The following is a 7458-nucleotide window of genomic DNA, read 5'->3' as shown; positions in this document are numbered from 1 at the left end:
TTAATCATTTACCCATTGTTATTTTTTATTTGTTTGTATGTAGGGATTTTTGACTGTTTCTTTTTTTGCTGATGTATCCCAATACACATAGTAGGTGCTCAATAAACTTACTGATTGAATAAAGAAATGAATGCGTTCCCCAAGGCCACACAGCTGGTAAGTGGCATTGCCAGGATGCCACGTCTTCACGTTCACTTAGGTCGCCCCTTCTTCCGAAATATGCCCCCCAACCCCCTCCACTCATCCAGTGCGCTGTGTCTCCCAGAAGTGCCCTGGTCGGTCCCCACGTTTGACTCTGTCTCCGTAGATAGTCACAGTGATACGGTTCCACCTGCCAACGTGTCCCCTTCCCTGTCCCTCCCAGCCCAAGCCCAGCTCTCACCTGGCCCAGGGGGCTGTCCCCTCCAGCTCTGCTCCAGGCTCTGGTCCGCGCCGCACCTTGCTGGTCTTATAAAGTCAGAGTCTCCCTGACTCCCCACTGTCCAGCACCTCTCCCCACCTCTCAGAGACCCCACCCCCCACCCCGCCGTCCAGCACCGGCTCTCGAGGCCTCAGCCACACCTTCCTCCAGTTCTCCCAAGGCCCGGTCTCTTCCTGCTGCAGCACATTGACACGTGCCCCGGAGCACAGAAGTGGCCCCCAACCCAGCTCCCCCTCAGAAGTTTGTGTCATTTATCAGTGTCTGAGGAGGCACCTCGGGGTGTGACTTGATTAACATCCGTCTGCCCCACTCCCTGGGAGCCACTCCTCCCAGTGGATCAAACTGTTTTGCTCACCTGTGTATCTTCATGCCCAGCACAGGGCCTGGCCGTTAAAGATGCTCAGTAATTGTTTGTTCGAAGAATGTCTGTTCCCTGTGCCTGTCATGCCCTTGCCCTTCTCTACCAGCAAACTCCTATTCATCCTTCAAGACCCAGCTCCGTGTCTTCTCCCCAGAGCTCTTTGCAGGTAGTCCCTCCTCCTCTGTGTCCTCGCTGAGCTTTGCACATGCCCTACTCTGCCACTTCTCGCACTGGGTCCAGGTCTTTTCCTCCTGCCTCACAGCTGCTCGGGGAGGCGCAGGCACAGCAGCTGGCGCGCTGGATGTTGTGTCTTAGCCTGTTCTACCTTTTAGGCTGGTTATCCGTATTGTTTGTATTGTTTTTTGTTCACCTTGTGTAGTTCGGTTTCCTCGGTCATTTGGTCCCCCCCGGGAAGGCAGGCTCAGTGTCAGCCCCGCTCTGCATCCCGCTCTTAGGGCTGACGCGGGGCTGCGGACACAAATCCTTCCTGCATCCATGCCGGGTCTACTTCAGGTTGTGGGGCCCTGGGCAGTTGGAGAGCGCTGTGACTTCCTTTTTCTCATTCCAGTCCAGCCATATAGCTTGTGGGGCCAAAAAATACTAGGAGTTTCAAGACAGGGACAGCAGAGCTTAAACCCAGCGTGAGGCCCTTCTAACTGCCCAGGCCTCATGCCCACGAAGCCAGCCCTGATTGGGTGTACCCGAATGAGAACATGGTAGAGGTCCTGTTTTCCTTTCCACAAATGGCAAAATGCAGGGCCCACGGGGCAGTGACCGACCTCAGGCTGCACAGCTCAGCAGCGACAGAGCAGAGCTGAAAGCAGAACCCAGCCCCCGAGCATGGCTGCTGCCTTCCACTGGCTCCGGGGTCCTCAGGCTCCGGGCCCCGCTGTCCTGCTCTGTAACTTGGGAACACATAAAATGGCGCATAGAACAGCTGGACAGTCCCACCAGGAACACCATCCCTTTGCTGCCTTCCCCTTAAAATCACGAACACCAAGCTCCTCTCTGCTCCTTGGAAGGGCTGAGCCCTGTAGACCAAGCATGTCAAACTCGTGGCCCGAGGGTCCCATGCGGCCCACAACGAATATTTTTGCGGCCCAGCCAATATAACAGTATGTAAGAAACGTTTTAATAAAAATTTCGTCACTTAATTTTTACAATATCCTGTTATACATAATTATTAATGATGAACTACACTGTTCGCTAATGACTGATTACTATAATCGTGTTCCATTGCACCATTTCTCTCCACTAATACTAGCAGCAAATATTTTAGCAGTCGATTGCCACGTCATTAGTCTTGTACTGACGTGTTTGGTGTGAGCAACAGGAAATATTTTGCTTTCAGAGAACAAGAAAAATAGGTTTATTTGCGTTACGCTTATTAATTTGTGCAATTATTCAGTGTCTGGTAAGTTAATGTTCAAGAAAAAATATTAATTTTATTGAAATGTTCTATTATTTTATGTTAACGATGACTCATTTATTTCAGCCTTTGTATTCAGCATGTCTCTATCAAAATAAACCTACGTTTCTATGAAGATGGAAGCTTTTGTTTTTCTGTGGCCCACATACACTTCAACCTTGTTTATTTGGCCCGTGTCAGCCTTTGAGTTTGACATGCTTGCTGTAGACAGGAGGAGGCTAATGGCTGTTGTGGTCGGTGAAGAAAGGAAAGCCCCTCAGAAGTGGGGGAAGGTGTCTCTTTTCATCTCGTTTTGAAGGAATGTGGGGACGTGGGTGAAAGTTCCCCAGGGCCCTTGGTATTTGGGTGCTTTGATATCCAGAGGAATAAAAGAGCAATTAGTCACTATAAATGTCTGTTCCCACAGCGTAGTCTGAGGGGGATGGCTCCTCCATCCCAGGGCCATCGATAGTTGAAGGGATACACAGAACAGAGACCCAGGGGGTAGAGACATGTCTACCTGTAGGGGTGGCTTCTGAAATCTCACTTTCTACGGAAAACACGTTTCCCTCGGCCCCTCGGGTGAGCGAGCAGCTTTCTTTGCAGAAATCGTGGAAGACACAGGGTTTCAAAGCTCCCTTGGTCCTGTACCTGCCCTTGGAACAGGTTTCTCAAAGTGTCGTCCTCGGACCCCTGTCCTCACTGCAGGGCTGAGCCGGGAGGCCACCTTGAACCCCGGTGCTGAGGTCTGTGCGCCACAGCGGAGGAGGTGACCAGGTGGCGGCCCGAGGGCAAGTCTCCCTGGTGACCCCTGCCTGTCCCCTTGTGTCTCCCACCTGTTGGCCTTGGTCCCTGCTTCTGTTAATAACCTGCAAAGGGCCTGGGCGATGAGTGGAGTGTGGGAGACAAAAGACAAGAAGACCGTGTTCTCTGATTCCTGGAAGAGGTGTGTTTGGCACAAGCGGTTTTGTGGCCAGGCGAGTAGGTTGTAAGTTATCTGCAACTGTGTTGTGTGTGTGTTTATGCTTCCATATACCAAGCACAGACACAATGCACGCCGGGCACAGAGGAGGGGGAGCGCCCAGGTGCCTGTGCCCGACTCAGGTTCGGTTTGGAGGGTGCACCTTCGTGTGCGGGTGTGGGGCTTGCCGGTCAGCTGCCCTGGAGTGACTCACTGTGGTCCCAGCACAGCTTCAGTTGGACTTGGTGACTAACTCAGGGGGAGGAGGGTGTGTGCTGACCTGCTTTAGTGGGAAATGACAGCGCGCACAGCCGCAGTCAGCACCTCATCCCAGAGGTGTTGGTGCAGGCCCCTGGGCTGGCCAGACACACAGGTATTTCTGGACTGCGGCAGAGCTGTTGCCATGAGCTTCCCGCCCGCGGCCCGGTATCTGTCAGCGAGGGCGTGTGCTCCAGGTTGGACTCCGGCAGGCAGGCAGGCAGCCGTTGGGCCCTCCTGGCTCCTCCCATGACCCATGTTGTTTCCACAGGGCCGCACCTTCCTATTTCTCCCCGGCCGCAGCCCGCCCGCCACAGTTGAGCGCCTGTTTGCCTGAAGTTAATTTCCAGAAGCAGGTAAGGACCCAGGGGAAGGATGTCTGGGGATGTGGCTTTAGATCAGTGTTGGGAGGGCCCTTGGGTTCAGGCTCAAGGCTGAGCGCGAAGTGAGTGCATCTCATTTCCCTTCTCCACTGTCCCTAGTAACGCTCATTCCTTCAGAGGGCGATTCCTGCGGTGAGTGTGTGGCTCTGCTGGTTACTGTCAGGCTGTTAACCTGTGTAGTTTCTAAAGTGATATTTTATAGAAGCTCTATGAATAGCACAATTACATCGTTTTATATTTGTATGCAAATGTAAATTTCAAATGTGAGCATTTAAAATATATCACTTTTTTAAAATTTTTAAATTTTTTAATATATTTTTATTGATTTCATAGAGGAAGGGAGAGGGAGAGAGAGAGAGAAACATCAATGATGAGAGAGAATGATTGATCGGCTGCCTCCTCTATGCCCCCTACTGGGGATCGAGCCTGCAACCCAGGCATGTGCCCTTGACTGGAATCGAACCAGGGAAACTTCAGTCAGCAGGCCAGCACTCTATCCACTGAGCCAAACCGGGTAGGGCTATTTTTTATTTTTTTTATTGAATCTATTGGGGTGACACTGGTTAACAAAATTATACAGATTTCAGGTGCACAATTCTGCAACGCATCGCCCGTACACTGTATTGTGTGTTCACCACCCCAGGTCAAGTTAATATATCACCTTTTTTAATGGACAGAAGACAAGTGTTGGGACGCATGGAGCAGGGGTGGCTTGTGTCTCTAAAGGAGCCCCTGCTGTCTGGCCCGGCCTGAGGTTACCCAGGATTCTCCAAGCAGGGACAAGATCACCCCGGATATAAATGTTTATTTCAATGTATATAAATGTGGTGTTCAGGCAGCATTAGCCTCACTTTATAAATACAAATGAGTGCAGGCAGCTGTGTTTGTATTCAGGGCCACGCGTGCCTGTCAGAGAGCAGCAGCTTTCGGAGCAGGTTATCAGGATGGGTCTGACTGCTGCACGCACCATCCAGCAGCCCGGCTCACTCGGTCCCTCAGCACCATCTCCCAATTCCTCTAAAGCAGTGGTTCTCAACCTTCCTAATGCCGCGACCCTTTAATACAGTTCCTCATGTTATGGTGACCCCCCAATTTCATTGTTACAAATTGAACATAATTAAAGCATAGTGATTAATCACAAAAACAATATGTAATTATATATGTGTTTTCCGATGGTCTTAGGCGACCCCTGTGAAAGGGTCGTTCGACCTCCAAAGAGGTCGCGACCCACAGGTTGAGAACCGCTGCTCTAAAGAGCGGTCAGCTGCTTCGAAGACTAAGTCCCTGCAGAGACTAGGCCGGATGTCTCCCAGGAGCACAATGTGGCCTCTCAGGCCACGGCCTCCATTTGTCACTTCGCATCCTTCCCTGTGACTGTGAGCCCTTCCTCATTGTCGTTACCAGCCAACCCTTCCTTCAACAGAGATGCGGGCTTAGAACCAACAGGAGTGGAGGGGGTGGGGGCCGGGGGGAGTGCTAGGGGCATGAATATGCCTGTGTGTCTGCAGCAAATGTGTGTACCTCAGTTTCTGTTCATTGCGTTTGTCCCAATCAGATGTAATTTTCTGTAATCACCGACACTTTTACCTATGGCTTGATATATAGCCTCAGGCCGCTCCCTCGCTATTTATGTGGGTAGTTAATAGTTGTTTATTTCCATTTCTATTCTTTAGCTCATCTATGCCTTCCCTAGTGTGCTTCCAGAATGTTATATCTCCAAGAGAGGGAGCAAGTATGTCTCTGATTGGGCAGTTAGCAGAGATTTTCTTAGGATTTAGAATGGAAATGCTACCATGTTAGGTGAGGGGGTGTTTATGGGGCTAGCCGGGAAACCGTAAGTGAGAAGCACCATTACATGTGGCCCTCATGGCTGAGTCTCAGAATGAATAATTGGTATCTAAATTAGTTGCAGTTTGGACTTATGTGATTTAAACACATTTTAATGGAGACAAGTTCCTGATCCCTACAGGGGAGAATAAGAGTTCCAGATGAAGTTAATCTGATGTTTGTCAGAATGTAATGACAATTTAACAGCGTGTTTGCGTAGACAGGCACCAAATCCAAACATACTTTAACATCCTTGCAGCATACCAGCGACTGCAATGTCTGTTGTTTGGGTTATTATGACCTGCTCTCTTCAATTATTCATTTTCTTCTCCCTGACACCCTTGCTGCAGATTCTATTTGGAAATTATTTAAACGAGTTGTGAAGGCCTAGGCTGCTTAGATGGGATCGTGAAGGGCGGAAATGTGTGCTCATTGGCCACCTTCTGCCCCAGATCCAGCCCTGGGTGTGCCCTCTGTCAGGAGGCAGGGCGGGATCAGCTCAGACGAGAGCTGGAAGAATCCTGGAAGATCGTAACTTTTAGAAATAACAGGAATCTTCTTTCCCCGAAGCAAGAAGAAACGGTAAGAACCAGTCTCTGCCAGGGAAGTGTGCTGACTTGGGAGTAACCTGGCTCCAAAGACGTATTCAAGTACCCAAGACACCCTGTGAGGCCCCCACTTAGATCACTGCATGAGTGTGGGCGGTCCCTTGGGACAGGCCACAATGGTGGAAGATGATGGAACACCCATCTATCTGTATGTAGGAGTGTAGGACAGGGCAAAATTCTGAAAAATAAAATCTCTCTCCCTCTCTCTCTTCCCCCCACCTCTCTCTCTCTCTCTCTCTCTCTCTCACACACACACACACACACACACACACACACACACACATTCACTCACACACACACATTCCTGTTGGTTCTGAGCCTGCATCTCTGTTGGAAGAAGTGTGGCTGTCAGGAAGGACAGTGAGGAAGGGACTCCCCCCCTGTGAAGCCAGGACCCCTAGCTCCTGGGATGTGCAGCATCTAGAAGAACTGGCCCCTGAATGAAAGACTGGGTCTTGCTCTGGGGCCTGGCACTGGGTAGGATCAGAGTGTGGGCTTGAGCCTGGTGGGCTGTTGGTTTGGGGACAGGGCTTGTGGCACTGGAACACTGGTTCTTTTGTGTGTGGCGGCATCTAGTGGCCAGTCACGTGTCTTCCACACTGTCTTTCACAAGGAGAGAGCAAACTGACCATATTAGCCCCGGGGACACAGGACAGGATTGGGAGATTTAATCCGGAAAGCCTCGCTCCCAGTTTGGAGGAACTTGGAGCATTTCAGATGTCCTCTGGAGAACACGACAGGCCACAGCACGCCAGCTGCTCAGGAGCAAGAGTCCTCGGGGAAAGCTCAGCCTGGTTCTGGAGGCTGGATTGGTTCTTGGGCCTCTTTCAACACGATGACATTTGGCCCTAAATTGGTGTGGATGTTAGAGGGATGGGGAAGCTTAGACACCGCAGGCTGGTCTCCATACTGCATCCAGCCACTGGGCCATGTTCCTTAAGCTCCTCCAGGCACGGTGCTGGGCGCAGGAGGACAGGGTGCATGAAGCACACGTGTCCTGGCCTTCCGGTCAGGCTGGGAAGAGACAAAAGCAAGTGCTCCAACAAGTGCTTTCAGAAAATTGGGACAAGCCAGGGCTACGTGGCTGTAAGGGCTGGGGGTGGGGTGCAGACCCTGCTTTAGCTGTGCTGCCAGGAAAGGCTTCCTGGGAAGGCAGCTTTGAGTGAGAGGAAGGATGAAAGGAATCCAGTGGAGGCCCAGGGGGCACTCGGTGCAAAGGCTGCCGGGGAAA

At 51.2% G+C, this 7458-nt stretch overlaps 1 protein-coding gene across 4 annotated transcripts in view; it reads left to right on the top strand.

Annotated features, from left to right (window-relative positions):
• Positions 1-3248: 3248 nt before the first annotated feature.
• The window catches only part of CLSTN1 (calsyntenin 1), a 107912-nt gene continuing 103702 nt past the window's right edge, over positions 3249-7458 (top strand). For 2 of the 4 annotated variants that reach the window (XM_023746355.1, XM_023746356.1), the window contains exon 1: positions 3250-3765. The gene's annotated coding sequence lies outside the window, so the exon portion shown is untranslated. Of the gene's footprint in view, positions 3766-7458 lie in introns of all 4 variants that reach the window. The other 2 variants (XM_023746354.1, XM_023746353.1) reach the window with 2 other exon arrangements.

The sequence above is a fragment of the Myotis lucifugus genome, unplaced genomic scaffold, assembly GCF_000147115.1.
Source record: "Myotis lucifugus unplaced genomic scaffold, Myoluc2.0 scaffold_658, whole genome shotgun sequence".
Classification (NCBI taxonomy): domain Eukaryota; kingdom Metazoa; phylum Chordata; class Mammalia; order Chiroptera; family Vespertilionidae; genus Myotis; species Myotis lucifugus.
This window is presented reverse-complemented; position numbering and strand designations above follow the sequence as displayed.